We start from the raw sequence: 19,805 nt of genomic DNA on the forward strand, positions 1-19,805 counted from the left end.
TCTTTTCTGTCTACAAATCCCTCCCTGGTGACCTCATCCAGTTTCATGGCTTTCAACACTATCTGCAGACTCTGAAATTTCTATCTTAGCCAGTCCTTTCCCCTGAGCCCAGAACTGTATACACAATTGTCTAATTGGGATTTCAATTTGGATGGCAATAGGCAGTTAAAATTGACCAAAACTGAGCTCCTGATATCTTTCCCACAAACATGCTCTTCTCACAGTCTTCCCTGCTTTCATGAATGACAGTTTCATTCTTTTGGTTGCTCAGGTCCAAAACTTTGGAATCATCTTGACTTTTTTTCTTTCACCTCACATCTGGTCCATTAGAAAAATTCAGCTCTACTTTCAAAATATGTCCAGAACCAATAACTCCTCACCACCTCCATTGCTAGCACCCAGGTCCAAATCACCATTATTTCTCATCTAGATTCCAGAAACAGATTCCTAATTGGTCTCCCTGTTTCTTCCCTTGATGTTCTGAAGACACTAACAAGTGATCCTATTGGTTTGCAAGTCAGATCATGTCCCCTCTCTGCTCCAAATCCTTTCTTGACTTCCCAACTCTCTCAGAGTAAGAGTCAAAATTCTTTCAATTACCTAGAAGCCCCTAAATGATCCACTCACCCCACAGTGCCTTCTGACTTGGGATCCTATTGTTCTCCTGCCCTCTCAGTCTACTCCACCTATGCAGACCTTAACCCAGGTGGACAAATGCCTCAGGTATATTTGGACCCACTTCATTTTTTTAGAGGAACACTAAGTTTGTGGTAATTTCTTATGCAACTACAGAAAACCCATGCAGATTGAATGATATGATATTGCCAGTGATCAACCATGGTTGACCTCTAAAATGGCAATTTCATATACTTCTATCTAATGAATTGTGATATCCACCCCTTCTCTCAACACCTCCACTTCCTTTCTCTACTCATTTCTTCCCAAAGGATGCATTACCATCTATTTTACTCTTTTTCTTATTTATTTCTCACTGTAAGGTAAGCAGACATCTTTGTTTTTGTTTTTTTTTTATGCTGTTGCCTCACTGCTTCGAGGAGTCCCTGAAAATTGTAGATATTTAGTAACCAAGTGTCCACCGTTGTAGGAGTGTATGGAGGTAGGTGGAGGAACTGGAAATTATCATGAATCACTTTGTTGGACAAAACCTCAAACTAACAATCTGGTGAAAACTTGAAAAAAACCCAGGAGCTCTGTACCTACCCTTAAACTTTGGAATTTCCAGATCAGTCTTCTAGAGAATTTTAGCTTCTGCGCAGAAATGCTTTCGATTCAACATACACACAAAAAAACTGAAATAAAACTTCCATGAAAATTCCCAAGTGATTTCACTCTCAGATGACCAGGTCTGAAAATCTGGTAGCCAAATTTAGCAAATTGGATATGGAAACAGCAGCAGTCAAATGGCTGCTTCCTTCACTTCCTCGATTTGAGGCTAATAGCAGGACAGAGGAAGGAAACAATGCAGCCTTCCAAGCTCACACGGGGCACTGGGCAGCATGTCCACCTTTCCACGGGCAGCACGCTCTCACCTCAGCCCCCAGGACAGGTGGATGCCTTTGGATGGATGGGCTAGGGCCCTATACATTGGTTTGGTGCAAAGGCCATTTATCCAAAAAATCCATCTGTAAGAGGAGAGAGATCTCTCCTAATGTCACTGAAGTTTCCCAGCCCATCTAAGAGAAATGTGCTTCATTAAAAAGAGATCATGAGTCCTTAAACAATGGCATTAAGTATCTACTTGTTTTACTCAGCGCAGTCCAGTACCTGAGCACACTTACCTCCTTGATCTACCTTCAGAGTCTCTGGAACATTCAGTCTAGAATGTCTGTGATAATATCCTCTCTTTCCTCAGACTATTACCTTCCCCAGAGAAGAAGTTGATCTGGACAACTTCAGGAAAACAGAACTGGCTCTATAATCCTACCCCTTACTCATATGGGCTGTTTACATTTCCTAATACTGTCTCAAATATTATCCACATCTATATGTGTTTTAAAAGGAGTTACAGTAGAAATACTTTTTTCATTTTTTTCACTTGGGATAATTTAAAATGTTTGTTGGCATATTTCTACATAATCTTCATAACTGCAATGTCAGTAGCTGTACAAGTTTCCAGAGAATGAATACATGGCCATTTCCATAGTTTGGGATAGTTGGACTCTTTAGTGTAAAGAATGCTTTAGCGCCCCACTTAAGAGCCTCTGTTCCTCTCACAGATGGGGTGTGCAGAGTTGACTCAACACGTCAGCAGAATAACTACTGGCTTATTTTTCATGAAATGAGACCTTTCTCAAATTCCTTTCCAAAAATTTCTCTATTAGCCTGCTCTATTTTCTAAAATTCTCATCATTAGCAAAAGTCAGATTAAAGCTTAAACATCAGTTAAATGTATATTATTTTTATTTGGAGGGACAACACATAGGTCATTGTCACCCATTACTTTCCTATCACTGACTAATGTACTAGGCTGACCCACCATTCACTAGCCAGATGTGAAAGGAATGGCACTGGGGACAGTCGAGTTTGACATGGGGCTTGGGCGGTGTCTCTGCAGGGACAACTGTGTCTCAGTGGGAGCCTGTGGTCAGCAGGGAGGCTCCAAGAAGAAGAGGAGCCCTGAGCCGAGAGTGGCCAGCTCCACCCCTGAAATCGGCTTCCTTACACATGCCCTCTGGGTGAACAACTGCTAGCATGTGCTTTCAGTCATCCGAAGTGACACAGAAATCAACAGAAAATCTCTAACCTGAGGCCCTTTCGTATCTGTATGTGATGACCTGGTACCGTGGGGCCCAGTGAATACTTGAAGGACCAGGAGCGAGCTGCCTATGTGATGGGCAATGATCTCTGCCTCTTGCTTCCAGTTCAAAAGTAGCATCAGCTGTCTCTGGAAGACTGCAGGAGAATAATGGAGTAAGGAAGGCGCTGTAACAATCGTGTACCTGATAATCTCATTATTATTATTATTCCCGGGAAATGGGCTCTCTGGATTAATGAGTTCACACAGTGTTTACATGGGGAAAATTAAGTTAAATATCTTTAGTGTCAAGCACCTAACCATCAGTCAGCTCCAGCTGGGCAGCAACAAAGCCTTAAATAGAATGTGTTTCCAACATCTGCTGCCTCTCCCTTCTGAGATGATTACTTTTCAATGCTGGCCCCTTCAGTGCCCCCAGGTGAGCCAGCTGCTCTGCCTGAAGGCCTCTTGGTGTGCAAAAGAGAATAATCAGCTCTGCATGTTTCCTGGGCTGCACCTTGTACAAGTGTCCCACAACGCCCCCTTTGACAAGCTAAGGAGAAATTCTTTAAGTAATATGCGTATTTGGTGCCAGCAACCAGAACTACCTGGTGACTGAAGTGACAGCTCTTGAACATAGAGAACAGGTGTATTTCTCTCTCTACACACAATCCAACATCAGCCAGTTCCACATAGTTTCAGCCAAGGGAAGACTGGGCAACTGAGGCTGACCAGCGATGCGCTTTCCCTGAAATGTTGGGTAAAGGACACGATTTTCTGCTGAGCTTTAGTTGGGAAAACCAGCCCTTGTGTTCACACGCTGCTCTCAGTTGGGCTTTATCAAGCGGTCAGGTTGTAGACAGGCTGGTTCTAATAAGAGACTTTCTAGTCACACAAATGTGCAAACATGGGAGACATTGAGCCTGCTGGCCTTGACACTGGCAGCTTTCCTAGGACAGTCCTGATCTTGGCATTTACTAAGAGTTTAAAAAATTCCTCCCTCCTTCTTTCCCTTTCTTCCTACTTTCATGGAGTAAAATTGGAGAGGAATATTCAGGTAGTAACTGGAGCCAGAGGTCCTTAGAGCAGTGGGGAGTTTTTTTTTTTTTTAATTGGATGCATTGCCCATGTTCTCAGTAAGAAAGTTAACACAGCTTTGATTAGAGTCTCCACTTTTGAGAGGCTCAGCCATGAGGCCCCTGTCGGGGAGATGGGACTGATGTTTGAGCATTCCTTTCCCACTGGCAGCAGCCTTTAAATATTGTGACAGTGAATTTTACACTGGTGAAGACTAAGGAGGTGCTCGTGGTGGTGGAGTTCCATCAGAGGGGGCACACTGAGTTGGCACTGCAAGGTAGGAATACCGCCAGGAGACTAACTTTAAATACACATGGCAGAATGTATATAAGCAAACATGTTATTGCTCGGAGTAGCCACCTTCTAAAGATGTATTCTTAGTCCAATAAAATAATGCCAGTTAAATGCTCTGAAGACCCTCAAGCACTTTGTGGCAGGATAATGTTGAAGATATTGGGTAGTCTCCACAGCCCCGAGCCCCATCATTTGTTACTTTTTCCCTCATTAGCAGAAAAAAGAGAAAAGAAGGCTTCTTCCTGGGCTTTGCATTTCAAAAGCCCGTGCCCTCTGTGACTGGAGAGGACTCAGGCACAGCTCAAGTGTTGGGAAGCCAAGGAAAGCTTCCTGCTCATAGACTAGCTGGGGTGGGGTGCCAAGAGAACAGAGGTCAGTGGAGCCAGAGGGAGGAGGTTTCCCTCCGGGGCCACCAGGAGGGGCCTTGGGCGCTTCCTTTGAGCACCCAGGAGCCAGCTGGGAACCAGGTCAGCACTCACACTTCAATAAACATCGTTCATCAGCTGAACAGGGGGCTAACCAGCTAACCTGGCTTTCTGTCAGGTTCCATGGAGCCTTTACTTCCCCAGTCACCAGAACTTTACTCAGAGGCTGTGCAGCAGGATTGTCATGTTGTGAGAACAGCCCCCCTACCCTGCACTCCTTCAGGACAGTTGTGAACTCAGAGAAGTTGCATGGGATGCTAGACACCCAGTGGGTGAGGGTGGGGTGAAGGGAAATTCCAAAAACATATGCAGGAAAGAGTATGGGTGGGAGTTGAGAGAAAAGAACTTGGGAGTCCCTGCACTGAGACAGGGTTAACACAGCCTCGTGATGCCATAAAAGGCCCTGGCTGAATGCTAGGGGGCCTGCCTTTAATCACAGCTCTGCCTGCAACTCACCGTGTGATCTTGGGCACAGAACCACATTCTCTGGGTCTCAGTTTACACACTGTCTGTATGCGTTCATTCATTTACCCTCTCATTCAATTTTTTCTTCATTTAGCAACTCCCAACCTCTTCTCTAATTCAATAAACATTTATTGAGCACTATTTATAGGTGAAAACCTGTGCTGGGCACTGGACATAACAAACGGAGATGGGAACTCTGTCTTCAAGGAACTTCCAGCCCAGAGCTCCAAAATGAGGGGGTCTAAGCAATTGGTCTAAGTTTCTGCCATTCTGTAATTCTATTATTGCTGTAAATTTTACTTTATCTTACCCTTACCCCGAAAAGATATAACCCCTCTTTCACAGAGCTGTGGCTCAATGACAGAAATTTCTTGCCCTGAGGGATTGGTTTCAATATTTAGAAATGCCTAAAGGCCATTTGGAGCCAAGTGTGGTGGAGAAGGCAGCTAAGGCGTAGAAAAGAACCAAGTTCCAGGTGGGCTGGCAGCAGAGTCTTCTGTTCCTGTATTTATTTTTGGTTGAAGTCACTGTGAGCACAGCTTTCGAGTGCCCTGTGGTGGTCTGCCCAGGAATGCAGTTTTTGTTAAGGTTTCGAATCATGTCCCCTGAGCACAGCTTGCTGATGCCTGAGTGAGAGCCTCCCAGCTGCTTGTGGGCAGCCTCCATCAGCCAGCCCATTGCAGTGACTGGCTTTGTCATCAGGATTATTTTGTGTCTCTGCCTCTGCCATAGTTATGGTTATTTAATCTTCCCTCTCCCTGGCCTTCCTTCAAGGACTGACAACAAAGTCAAGCAGTAAAGGATGACACAACTAAGAGCCTACTTGTCATGAATGTTAATCCCATGCCCTCGCTCATCTCTATTTAGAGGTAGTTTTGTACCTTCCGGGTGAAGAAGCCTGTTGAATGCAAGCAGCCATTGTCATTCCATTAGTACTTCCTAAATATTGAGCCAGATTGTTCTGTGAGTGTTCACTTGCAGATCTCCCACCTTCTCTAGACCAGGGCTACTTGATTCCATCCACTCATTTACTCCTTTATTCTCCAAATAAATAAGAGTCACCAGGAACCAGGCAATGCGCTAGGCTGGGATGATGCATAAGACATGATCCCTGCCTCGTGAAGCTCGCAGTAGTGGGGAAGGGATGGACACGTACACAGTTATTGTGAGACCGCAGAGTAGGTGCAGATAGAGAAGTACATAAGAGAACAGTGGAAGCACAGAGGAGAAGAGGGCAGGCTGGGCCCTTCTTTGTGGTAGACTGTGTTCTTGTTTGCAAAGATACACTGCTCTTCTCTGTGCTGAGCTCTGTACTTCCATGCTGTTGTTATTATACTTCTCCCTATTAAAGTCAGCCTTGGCCATGGACTTGCTTTGCCCAATTAAATGAGGTGTAGCATTTTCATTCAGAAGCCTTAAAATCCAGCATGTGGTAAACCATAGTATTCCCTTTTGCCCTTTGCCATGATGACCAGCAAATACTCAAGGTTGTTCTGTTTGTCTGGGTCCCAGAGAGGAGCTGACATAGGATGGTCATGCAGAACAAGGAAAAAGTAAATTATTGTTTGAAGTCATTGAGATTTTAGGGTCATTTGTTACTGAAGCATAAACACTTTTATTTGTCTTTGTTCCCCAGTGTCTGATGTGTAGTAGCTACTTCATAAAGTTTGTTGAATGAACCAAGAGCTGAAGGATTCAATATCCTTGAGCGAGAGAGTGAGGAAGGGAGGTGCTGTGGGGTCTGGAATGTCTTGTGTAAAGACATTCAGCAGGAGCTTGGCCAGGGTGGGTGTCATAATCTTTTCCAGATGAACTCGACAGGAAAGGCTCACAGGGCTTTTGTCTCCCTTTATGTCCTCTGTTTGCCACTATGTCACACACAAGCTTTGGGAGCTGATGCTACTGATTAGCCAGAAAAGAAGTGATATTCACAGGATATTGGGAGGCTCATCAAATCACTGGGGAGGGGGAAGTGGGACAGAGAAGCAGACTTGGGGCTACGTTTCCAGGAATAACACCACAGAACTTCTCAGAGGAGGCAGCGTTTCCCAACTCCACTAGTAAGGGTAAAAATAAATGACCAACAAAAACACTCAAAATATGCTGCCTGAAAGAATAGAGAACTTACTTCTCTTTCATCCAGCAGTTCTGAGGGGAACATTATAGGTCATTCAGGTGCCCAGAATCCTTCCAAATCCTTGTTCCATTATCCCTTAGGGCACTGTCATCATGTAGAATATCAAGGTTGAGTGGCTTGGATATCTGGGTCCCAGCCAGTGGGAAGACAGAAGAGGAAAGACATTCATAGTCTTGCCCAAATCTGAAACTGGCATCTAACACTTCTGCTTTTATTTCATTGGGAATAAATTCCTCACATGTCAACATCCAGCGGCAGGGGACATAGAGTCTAGTGAGGTAACCATGTGTCCAGCAACAGTACTATCAGGATGCATGTTCATCAAGTATCATTGCAATGATGCTCTGTAACAAATCTTCCTAAACCTGGTGGCTTTTAAACAACAAGCATTTACTCTCACCCTTACAAATTTGCACGTTGGCTGCTGTTCAGCTGCTCTAAGCTAGGCTGGGCTGGAAGGCTGTCATTAGTCTACAGGTTGGCTGAGCACGTGCCAGGCTGTGGGTTGGGTTCAGACTTGCTCCACATAGGTTTGTTCTGGGGCTCAGGTGGCAAAGGCAGTGTCTCTCTGGGGCACGTTCTTCTCATGAGAGAAGTGCACAGGAGTGAGCAGAAATGCTTGATGCCTCTGGAGACTCAGTCCAGAAGTGTCACATAGTCACTCTCACCCACATTCCAATGATCAAAGCAAGTCACGTGAGTAAACCCAACATCAACGGGACTGGGAAAATACTCTGCCTACTCTATTGAGAGATACTGTGAACTCATATAGCAAAGGCGTGGGTGTGTAATTCTAATGCAGGGGGTGCATGAATAATCGAGAGCAACATTTCAGCCCACACCCTGTGAATGAAGGGGAGAATATATTTTTATGGATAGTTAGAAATCTCTGTGATGTGTAAGTTTTTCATTTGTTGGCAGTTGTAGAATTTACATAGCACACTGGGTTGAGTTGGAAGGAATTTGGGGCCATCGCTATGAGCCTTGGAGAAAAAATTCAGTATATACTTATAATAACATAGGTAAAATACAAAATATTAGGGAAGATATTAAATATTGAATAAGCAGTAAACTTCTAAATAAAATATTTTCAATTTTTTATTAAAAACTTGTTTGCGTCTGTGAACCTATCTTATTGAGGTATAATTTATGTACAAAAATGCACCCATTAGAAGTGTACAATTTGATGACTTTTGACAATTTGATATATAACTTCTTTCAGATCAAATTTTATACTTGAAAAGGCGACTTTCCAATCCAGGCTTCCTCAGCAAAAAAGAGGAGGACTGGCGTAGTTAGCTCAGGGCTAATCTTCCGCAAAAGAAAATATTTTTAATGAATTTTTTTTTGCTTTAGCAAGAGAAATTTATCTTCTCACACTTCTAGAGGCTGGTAAGTCCAAGATCAGGTGCCAGGCAATGTGGTTCCGGGTGAGAGCTCCCTTCCTGGCTTGCAGATGGCTGCCTTTGAGGCTGTGTCCTCACATGGTGAAGAGCGATCAATTTTTTTTTTTCCTGAGGAAGATTAGCCCTGAGCTAACTACTGCCAGTCCTCCACTTTTTGCTGAGGAAGCCTGGCCCTGAGCTAACATCTGCACCCATCTTCCTCTACTTTATACATGGGACTCCTACCACAGCATGGGGTGCCAAGTGGTGCCATGTCTGCACCCGGGATCCAAAACCGGCGAACCCTGGGCTGCAGAGAAGCGGAACGTGTGCACTTAACCACTGCACCACCGGGCTGGCCCCGAGTGATCAAACTTTTAACACAGTTAATTCTTTTACAGCATTTTTAGGTTTACAGAAAAACTGTGCAGAAAACACAGAGAGGTCCCATATATCTTACCTCCAGGCTTTGGGCCCCAATTTTCCCTAGTATTATCATCTTTGCCTTTTCCAGAAGGTCATATAGTTGGAATCACACAGCATTATAGCTTTTTCAGACTGGCTTCTTTAGCTCAACAATATCCATTTAAGGTGCCTCCATGTCTTTTCATGGCTTGATAGCTCACTTGCTTTTACTGCTGAATAGTATTCCATTATATGGATGCGCCACTGTCTCTTCATCCACTCACCTATTGAAGGGCATCTTGGATGCTTCTTTTTGGCAATTATGAGTGAAGCTGCTATAAACATTTGTTTGTAGGGTTTTGTGTGGACACAGTTTTCAACTCATTTGGGTTAATGCCCAGGAGCACAATTGCTGGACTTCATGGGAACCATATGTTTAGCTTTGTAAGAAAACACCAAACTGTCTTCCAAAGCGGTTGTACCATTTGACACTCCCACCAGCACTGACTGGGAGTTCTTGTTGCTCCACCTCCTCACCAGCATTGGGTGTCATCAGTATTTTGGATTTTAGCTCTCTAAAAGGTGTGCAGTATTATCTACAGTTATCTGTTCAGATCTTTTGCCTACTTTTAAATTGAAATATTCACTTTGTTACTTTGAGTTTTAAGAGTTGTTTGTATATTTTGGATACAAGTCCTTTGTCTGATATATGTTTTGCAAATATTTTCTTCCAGACTGTGGTTTGTCTTGTCACTCCCTTAACAGTGTCTTTTGCAGAGCAGAAGTTTTCAATTTTAATGAAGTCTGACTTATCGTGCTTTTGGTGTTCTATCTAAAGAGTCATCACCAAACTCAAAGTTACCCTGATTTTCTCTTATATTATCTTCTTGAAGTGCTATAGTTTTGCATTTTACATTTAAGTCTATGATCCATTTTGAGTTCATTTTTATGAATAGTTTAGGTCTGTATCTAGATTAATTTTTTTGCATGTGGATGTCCAGTTATTCCAGAACATAAAAAGGATAATAGGGAAAAAAAGAAAACCTATCCATTCTCCACTGGGTTGACTTTGCTCCTTTGTCAAAGATCAGTTTACTACATTTATGTAGGTTTATTTCTGGGCTCTCTTCTGTTCCATTGATTATTTCTTTCTTCTTTTCCTAGTAGGCACTGTCTTGATCAATGTAGCTGTATATCAAGTCCTAAAGTCAGTCCTCCAACTTTGTTTTTCTTTAGTATTGTGTTGTGTTTTGCCTTGCCATAGAAACTTTTGAAAAAATTTGTCAGTACCCACAAAATATCTTGCTGGGATTTTGATTTGAACTGCATTGAATCCATAAATCAAGTTGAGATTAACTGGTCTTAACAACAATGAGTCGTCTCATCCACAAACACGGAATATCTCGGCCTTTACTTTGTTCTTTTTCGATTTCTTACATCAGACTTTTGTAGCATTCCTCCTACAAATCTTGTATTATTCTTTTAGATTTATATCTAAGTATTTCTTTTTCCAATTATCAACTTTTAATGGCTATAAAAATGTTTATTTATGTTTTTAGCAATGCACAATATTTACAGCCCTCAATCTTTTGTGGCCCAGACACTTGTTTTCCATCTGTGGCTCAAGCGTGGTGACCCGTGGGTTAGGAATTTTCTGTTGAGGAGCAGCAGCTGCTACCACTGAGCCTGACACACTACAGCTTCTTCCACTGCCACTTATTTATTAAAAACTGGCTCTTGCCGGCTCTTCCGGCTCTTCCGGCTGTGACCAACATTCTCAATTCTCACTCCTCAGGTAGGCCCATCTTTCCTTTACTCAAATGCCTCTGGTCATCTGTAGGAACAGGTTCAGATTTGGGAATTTTTGGAGGGGAGTTTTACTCAGCCTTTTGTTTACCAGACCTAGACACTTTGTCTGTCCTACAGATCAAATGGGACCTCAGTTGGATGTTGGTGATCAGCAAATTCTCTGTGGGTCACATCACTCTGAAGTCTACTTGAGCTCCTCTGTTCATGTCTGTCCTCACACCCTCCTCAGCACTGAAGGCTAAGTACTACAACTTGTCCTCTGCTAATCCAGGCTCCCATCACTCCACTTAAATCAGGGAGCTCCTTTCAACTGCACTGTCTTTCACAGCATCCCTGGCCAATGAGAGCAGCCACTGTGGTCATTTCTAAAGATGGCAGTGGTTACTTCACCAATGATTCTCCAAAAGCCTTGGTGGAGGCCCCTTCAAGAGACATGGTTACAAGAGAAGTGAGCTGGCTACATGTGAAAATGCACTTCAATATCCCCTTCTTCTTGATTCTTTGGATTTTTTTCTATACAAATACCAGGGGATTTCCTCTGTCTCATTCTCATCTAGCTGAGTCCAGAAGTCAGTCAATTTATCTAGATGATACATTGAAACCAGAGTCACTGGACACTGCACTCAAATTGACAAATCTATGTTTATTCATATGTATACTTTTCCACTTAAATTCTCAAAACCTTGCAATTCTTCCTGTTCCTGGGATTGACTTTGTAACTGGCCTCCCAGGGTGTGCCTGCATCTGATCCAAGTATTAAGAGTGACAGGAGTCAGAGGAGATGGGCTGGTGGGTGGGGCAGGAGATTTCCAAGGTAATTGTGTCAGGGGAGGTCAGATAGGGCCTCAAACAAGGCAGGGACAGCCTCATACGGAAGGGAAAAGGCTTTGCTTCTGCTGCCAAGAGGGGCCTGGGGGCTTCAGTTACTAGGCTTATCCAAATCCTCCTTTATGGTCCCATTTCCATTCCCAGATTCCCGCTTTTTCCTAGTGATAACTATCTCTCACACATGAAATATGGGGAGGCTGGTAAGTCAATTGACTTTCTAATTTGGCATCTTGTAGGCAAAATTTTGAGTTTGGGTTTTAGCCTTGCGGTTCAATTAATAATTGTTTTTTAGCTCTGTTCTAAGAAAATACAGATTTTTAACTCTTGAGCTGAGCATTCAGGACTCCGAGCATGTCACTGCATTCCTTTGAGTGGTCCAGCTTTAACCTCATCACTTGAGTTCAGTCTTGAATTCCTCTTGCTCTTCATGTTATTTTTTGGACTGTGGCCACTTGGTTTCCCAAAGCCTTGTCTTCAGTGGGTACGTCACTCCAGGTGACCATGAGGAGTAATTCGTTGTTTTTCCATGTGTGCCCAGGGCTTCCAGAGACCAGATCTTTACAGCAGCTGAAGCCCAGCCTTCACGACAAACCAGGCCAGGTGGCCAGTCCTGGTTTCTTCTCATTTCCTCAAACTTCTGTGCCTTGCAGTCCCACTTTGGGTGATCTTCGTTCTGTTCGTTTTTCCACCATCCTCATTCTGCTTCCTTGAAATGTGAGATAACAATTTTCGGGTATTGAACATGACTCTTGTGGCGCCAAAGGTCACTATAATTAGGATGGACAAGTATATAACCTTAAAGAAAAGCTTGGACTGTGTCGGTGGTGACTTTTCTTTGATCTCTAGGCAATCTCAGATCTGCTCCTTGGGGTGGGAGAGATGAGTCGACTCCCGCTGCAGTTTCACACTGGAGTGGGACAGTCCTATCACTGCCAGCTCATCTATGCACATGGGGCTTTACAGACCACAGACTGTAACCTGCCCTCCACTGGCCTTGCCTCATCCAGCTTCTCAGCCACCTGTGAGATGGCCAGAACATACTCAGATGTGCTCGCCTTGGAAGCTGAGAAAAGAAATGAAGAGACTTTCCCAGGACCCCTAGGGTTGGCCAATAGCTGGGCCAAGAATCAAATCCACATCTTCCCAGAGCCTCCATGCTGACCTTCCTGTCAGGCCTGGCCCTAACCCTCAAAAGCCCAGGGCAAGGCTACACATGGGGGCTCACACACTATTATCTAAAGATTTAAATGCAACAATCAACACATCAAGTGTCAAATAAAATATACTCTATCCTCCCATCTTGGTAAATTGTCACAGTTTGGAGTCTCCAGAAGCAGATCCTGAGACTGAGTTTGGCCTGTAGGGTATTTATTAGTAATCAGCAGGGAGAGAAAGCAGGAGCAGGCAGAGGGAGATGTCCCACTGCAGTGCAGGCCCCACCAAGCCTCAGCCGACCCCACCGGGTGTCCCAGGGCATATGTGGCCCCTCGGAGTTTGCCAAGGTTGGGTGAAATGGCTGGGCCACCCCGCCCCCAGCCCCAGGACAGGGTGTATCTCTGGAGAGGGGGCCCTGGGCAGCTGCAGCAAGAGGTGAGAACAGGGCGACAAGTCCCTCCTCTAACAAATACTCCGTGATAATGACCTGTTCGGCTCAGGAAGGGCAGCGGGGTGAGAGGCCCTCCTTTTCTTTCTACTCCAGGAAGTCCTGGTCCCCACGTCCAATCTCTGACCACCTGCCTCCAGAGTCGAGTCTTGGCCCCTCCTTGGGCCTATGAACACATCACACGGGGGACTGAGCCGCCCTGGGGCAGACAGAGGGGCAGGAGATCCGCTACCCCCAACACCGTGGAGGCGGGCAGGGAATTCCAGAGTCCCCAGTACCCAGAGATTGGTCTAAATCCGGACGGGGCCCATCCGGATCCCTCCACAAGGGGAGCAGGAGGAAGGTTCCTAAAGAGGGAGGGGCAGGAGAGGGACCCTCTTGCTGGGTCTAAGGTACCGCTACCAAAGATCACAGAGAGATGTCGGAAGACATAAACGAGAACTTGCGTAAGGGAGGCTCTGAAATTCTTAGAGCAGGAGACTGACTCCCGGTTAATATAAAATAAAATACAGGCTTAAAAAAATCCCCATGAGTACAAAGATTGTTGTTGCTATTAGCCACATTCCTGGTGTAGCCCTGCCAAGGCCTCCTGTCCCTCTCCAGGGTTCGCCCCTGGTCCCACAATCCTCTCCTGCGGTGGAATAATCCCCGGAGTGTAGGCCAGGATCACCCTCCACCCCCGCCCGCGGCCAGGTCCCTGGGGCCTAGTCTAGCAGGGCGCTGTTGGACGAGTAGGGGAGCCCAGGCAGGGACAAGCGCGACCAGGACCTAGAGCAATCCCGGCGGGAGCAGGAGGCGGCCAGGCCCAGCCTGATGCAGCGACGCCGGAGCAGCCCACTGCCGGGGCACCCAGGCCACCAGCGCCAGCCGTCCCTCCGTCTTCTCCTCCCGCTGCTCTGCACGCGTGGGAGTGAAGGCGTCGCGGGCCCGCCGGGGGTCTCGGGCTCAGGGCCTCCTGGGCAAGGGAACCCAGCCAGAGGGAGGCGCATGAGCGCGCGTGACGGGCGGAGGAGGGGGAAGGAGCGGGCGAGGCGGAGGCGAGGGAGGAGGGAGAGCGAGGGAGGGACCCGCCTGCCGCGCCCAGGCTGTCCAGCAGGTGTGGCCACAGGCGCCCATCTCCACTGTTGTCCTGTGGCTGAGCCGCTCCGGGTGTCCGGGACGGTGCGTCCACCAGGGTGTGTGTCCGCGCGGACAAGCGCCGCCCCGGCCCCGAGCCACCGGCTCGCTCCTCTGGGCCGCGGTGTATGTTCGCCTCCTGCAACTGTGTGCCGAGAGGCAGGAGGACCATGAAAATGATCCACTTTCGTGCTCCAGCATCAAATCGCTCACCCAGGAGGTGAAAGGCAGTGAACTACTCGGATATTTCCTGACGCATCCAGGTGTGGGCAGCGCGGGACAAAGGAGGCTGGGACTCACAGGGCGGGGCTGGGGGTGGGGCTCCGCGGGTGGGCGTGTGCTGGCAGGGGCGAGGACCCCACCCTGGTGCCTACTGGAAAGCCAGATTTCACTTCCTCCGCCCTCTGAGGTTGGGCGCCAACCAAACAATGGGGAATAGTGTCCCAGGCAGGCACCAGTCGCATGTACCAGTCTTGGCTCTTTCCCGGAGTGCATGCTATGAGCACGTCTCGCTGCGCCCAGGCTTGGGGCGCGGGGCAGCTGTCTCCTGGGAGACCCTAACACTGCTGTCCCCCACCGCGCCAGGAAATGGGAGCTCTGAGAGCCCACAGGGGCACCTGCATGTCACCACTATCCTTCATCTCTTCTACCACGTGGAGGAGGCATGCACCAGCCTGGGTTGCCTCATTTCTCTCTCCCGCACCTGGGCTCTGAAGGTGCCCTCAGCCCCAGGGACCCGCTCCCGCTCCCGCTCCCTGCCGCCTCCCTTCCCGTGCCCTTTCTTCGCGTGGGGCGGCGGCTACGTTTCCTGGGAGTGAGAGAGGCCAGGCTGCCCAGAGCTTCAGCCTTGAGGTACGGGCACGCGCTGCGCGGAACTGGAGCTACCTCAGAAGGAATCCTGTGAAATCTGTTTCAGACAAAGGAAAAGGGCTGTGAGGCGGGCAGGGAGGGACCCTGCGGGACCTGGGTCCCGGGGAAAAAACGCCCCTTGGATTGTTGGTGGACGTTGGCTGTCGCCAAGCTGGAGAAGGGAGAGTTGTTTGGGTGAAGGCAGTTTTTCTGACAGTCCCATCCTCGGGTAGTAAGTGCCTTTGTGCTTGCAGGAGATCTGGTGTGAGCTGCTAGGGCGTGTGTGTTTGTGTGGGCGTGTGCGCGCATGTGTGCACTTTAGGTGCGTGTATATGTAGGCTGGTGTGTGCCCGCTGCCATGACCCACTCGGTGCGCACAATCCGGAAGAGTCATGTCAGGGCTCAGCATGTTAGCTTCTGACTCTTGAATCTATTTACTTACTTATCTCTGGGAATTCCTCTTCTCACCTTCTCCAAGGCTTGAAGCTCCAGGATTGAGCTGTCTTCTAAATGCAGAGCTCCTTGCCCACTGAATGTTCTGGAGGATCTTGATTTCATTCTGAGCTGAGCACTGCTTAATCCTTAATGAAAGGATTAGCAGCGTGGGCAGTTTTCCTGCTGCCACAGGGTGGCGCACAAACGTTTGGCGTGTTCTGTCCTGTGATCCAGAGAGAGTGATTGTGCTCTTTGCTTTAAGTCCTAAAGTGCATGTACAAGTCCTTTAACCCATCCTGAACATGCGATAATGAGGGGCAAGAGCAGGCAGTGGGCTGTGGGCTTCTCCTCTGCTCTCTCAGCCCTCTGTCTGCCCTGTCCAGACTCACTTGGTGGGAGCGCCCCTGACTTTTTCCCCTTTCCGGACTAAGTCCTAGAATAGATAAGCCATCCCCAAAGGACATGTATTTGTTGTCTGGTGTTCTGGGAAACAATAAATTGTGCCAGCCCAATAACAGTGTGGAAAGTTAGAGTTTGTTCTGCCCAACTGATGCCAAAGAGGTAAAATGCAGTGTTCCAAAATGTTGATTTTGACATTCTGAAAAGAAATCCAATGTTTCATTTTGTGGCACATCTTTTGCTGCCCTTAAGTGGAAATTATCATTTAACCAATTAAAATGAATTAAAAGGTTTTTATTTTGATAATTTTGGACCTTGTACCTTCCTAGAGTGTTCTGTACCCAGGAATTGAAATTGCACTTCTGGGTGTAAGGTCCCAAGAAACTTTCCATTTGTTTAGAGTGAGAACAAAGGGATTTTTTTTTTTTTTAAAGAACCTTTTGGAGTCACCAGTACGTACCCTGGGAAGTCCATCTGTCCTTCCTTCCTTCCTTCCTTCCTTCCTTCCTTCCTTGCCTTTTTCCTCCATTCCTTGGAATCGCCAAGTTAAAGGAGCGTATGGACTGTTGCACAGTGATGAACACATCCTCCCTCCATAACCTGCGCAAGAGGTGGTTTATGGGTTCTTTTTGAAAAACAATAGCCTTTAAATATTCTTTAAGCATTCTTTTTCCAAATTATATATTGTGCTGTATTTTAGCAAAGAAAACTCTCCAACAACCGACATAATGGCAGGTCTCAGCAGCCTGATAGCCATTCCCAGGAGGAGATGCCAAAAGCCACTTGCTCTGTCTTTTTTCACAGGGTCTGGGATTTTTTGTCATCACGTCATTTGCATGTGAATGTTTAGGTAGGGTGGAAGAGGAATTCAAATTGACAGTGAGCAAAGCAGAGTCTAGGGCACCAGACAGAGGCCTGGGGAAGGGAAGGAGTCTCTAAATGCTCTCTACTGGTCTTTTCGGGTTGAGCCAACCCTTGATCCTGGAGACTGTAGAAGGACTTGGCTGAGCTCTAACCTCTTTCATTCAGTCTTCCTCTTTCAAGTGGAGTGGAGTCCTAGCCATCTTCCCCATCTGTCCACGTTTTTGGATGCCAGCATGGTATTCCTAAGTCCTTCTAATGAACCTGCTATTTTTAATGCTGACTTTGATTGAGTAATATGTAGACTTTCACATTATTCATTCTTTAGCAAAGCCTGGTACACATGGTTGATATTGTTGGAATCGGCTGCAAATTTGGATCTGGATTTGAGTAGAAATCCTAGCATAGTCCTAGCACGTAGTAGGCACTCAGCAAATACTTGTAGATATAGATTAATTTCCTTTCCACACTATTAAATCCATGAGTTCAGGAACATTTTGTTGTTGGTGTTCATCAAGGAGTCCCCAGTAGCTAGAGTAGAATCTGACATATAGTATGTGTTCAGTAAACACTTGCTGAATGAATGAGTGCCCAACATTTAGTCTGTCTCATTACCTATCAGCATGAGGGTAGCATGACAACATTAGATTGGGAATCAGGAGATGTGTGGTTTAGTTATGTTACTAACCAGTTGTGTGACATTGAGTGACTCATTTGACATTGGAGTCAAAGTTTCTTCTTTTGTAAAATAAGGGAATTGGGTAGATGGATGACTCCAGTTCTAAAAGTATATGGTTTACTTATTACATAAAATCAATTACATTTGCGTAAAACATTGCTGTTGACAGAGTGGTTGTATACATATTATCTCCTGTGATTTTTATAACTCTCTTGTATTATCTCTGTTTTATCTCAATCTTAGAGTTATGGAAAAGGAGGTTCAGAGAGATGAAGCAATTTGGGTCACCTGGGAAGTAAGTGAACCAGAACCCAGGTCATTTGACTCAAAGTCCGGAGCCCTTTCTTCTCTGGAGCACTGCCTCTTGAGACTCGAGAGTTAGGATGCTTTAGGCTGAAAGTAAGACAGCAGGCCAGCTAACGTGGCTTCAATAGTAAGGACACTTATTATCTTACCTAAGGAGAAGTCCAGAGGTAGGGCAGCTTCAGTGTTGTTCAGCAGCTCTGCATGGACCCACACACTTTCCACCTTTCCGCTCTGCCATCCTCAGCACATCAGTTATGTCACCCAGTCGTCATGATTATGAGATGGCTGCAGTAATTCTGGATGTCGCTAGGCACTACCACATCCACCATATAAAACGCGGTATTTCCTCATGCATTCCTTTTAATCATGGAAGAACACCTTTTCTAGAGGCCCTCATAAATCTTCTCATCGGATCCCATTGGCCAGGATTGGGTCATATACCCATGCCCTAGCTGCAGAAGTGTCTAGGATGGTGTGTGTCTGGTGTCTTCACTCTTCACTCTTCACTCTCTATAACGAGAGATGGACTTTGCCATTATGGGGGGAATGGAGAGGTGTGTGTGTGTCTGTGGTGAGGGGCAGGGATGGCTGTTGGCTGAGCAAGCAGTAGTGTCTGTCAGAATAGGTCAAAGTGAATTACAATTATTGTTACAATACAACTGTCAGGAGAGTTTAATAAAAAGTTACATAAACCCTGGCATATTTCAGGGACTCTCTGTGTGATCAAATTCCAGGACAAGAAAAATTATTGGATAATTCTTCTTAGTTTGTGTTATAAATATCAGTTCAGTCCTTACTGAATTGCTGGGTTCTGGGCAGCTACAAGCCATCTCATATGTCAAGTGCTTAGTCCCCGGCCCACAGTAAGCGCTGAGAAAAATATCAACTGTTATCTTGATATTATGTGAAGGTGTATTAGAGGTAATCCTAAGTAGTGGGAAGTCCTTGACTTAGAATCTAATGTTTTTAGCCCAAATTCTATCAGTTTCTGACTGTGCAAGACCTGAGATGATGTGTGCAAAAGCACATTGTGACTGTCAAAACACCATCCAAATGGAGAGTACTACTATAATCAATTTAGTTTTAAAAAAGGGCAAGAGCTACTGCTCCCTGAGTTTCTTCTCTGTTGGAGCAGGAATTGGATGGTCACATGCAGACATCCATATGTGCTAAGCTGAGTGTCGGGCCCCATGACAATCCTGCTGTGAAATCCAAGCCAAGAGCAAATAACAGCCACGCCTTTTCTTTTTTTTTTTCTGCTTTTTTTTTCTCCCCAAATCCCCCCAGTACATAGTTGCATATTTTGGTTGTGAGTCCTTCTACTTGTGGCATGTGGGACGCGGCCTCAACATGGCCTAATGAGCAGTGCCATTTCCCCACCCAGGATCTGAACACTGGGCCGCCTAAGTGGAGCACGCGAACCCAACCACTCGGCCTTGGGGCCAGCCCCAGCCACACCTTTTCTGCTAGAAGGACAATCCCACACTTTTCTCTATCAAACTCATCTAGAATGCCATTCAGGGTCCACTGAAAATCAGACACAAAAGGAACAGAAGGGAGAGACAGTTTGTTAAATAGTGTGGCCCAGGTCTGACGTTTTTAGGCCTAGATTACGTGGGCCAGCTCTTTGTATTAAATATATTCTGAAAAAAAGTAATGTTATTTCAATGGTCTACTAAGATCTTATTGTTGAGGATTTTAGGCTGGTTAATTTTAAAACTGCAGATGAGAAGCAAGCTCCAAGGAGTGGAATTTGCTTGCCCTTTGTTGGGAGGCATTTGCATTTGTGGGGGGAACCTCCATCTGTGGAGATGCCTCCCTCTGTGTGCCAGGGGGAAGCGGGATGGCCTTGTCTCTGGAAACTATTAATGGGGAAGGCAAGAACTTAAGTTGGTTACTGTCTGGCAACCTCATGTAACTGATTTAACGTGGTGGCTTCTGGCCTTTACTTAATCCAATTTGATTCTTATCTAAGAG

At 46.0% G+C, this 19,805-nt stretch overlaps 1 protein-coding gene across 15 annotated transcripts in view; it reads left to right on the forward strand.

Moving 5' to 3' along the window:
* The window catches only part of LOC102147868 (FERM domain-containing protein 3), a 277,621-nt gene that overhangs the window by 115,305 nt on the left and 142,511 nt on the right, over positions 1-19,805 (forward strand). For 5 of the 15 annotated variants that reach the window (XR_289336.4, XR_011431353.1, XR_011431351.1 and 2 more), the window contains exon 1: positions 14,668-15,151. The exons of 4 other annotated variants lie outside the window; for them this stretch is intronic. The gene's annotated coding sequence lies outside the window, so the exon portion shown is untranslated. Of the gene's footprint in view, positions 1-14,196; positions 14,563-14,659; positions 15,152-19,805 lie in introns of those variants that run through there. 6 more of the 15 variants (XR_011431347.1, XR_011431349.1, XM_070248383.1 and 3 more) reach the window with 5 other exon arrangements.

The sequence above is a fragment of the Equus caballus genome, chromosome 23 (assembly GCF_041296265.1).
Source record: "Equus caballus isolate H_3958 breed thoroughbred chromosome 23, TB-T2T, whole genome shotgun sequence".
NCBI classification, from domain to species: domain Eukaryota; kingdom Metazoa; phylum Chordata; class Mammalia; order Perissodactyla; family Equidae; genus Equus; species Equus caballus.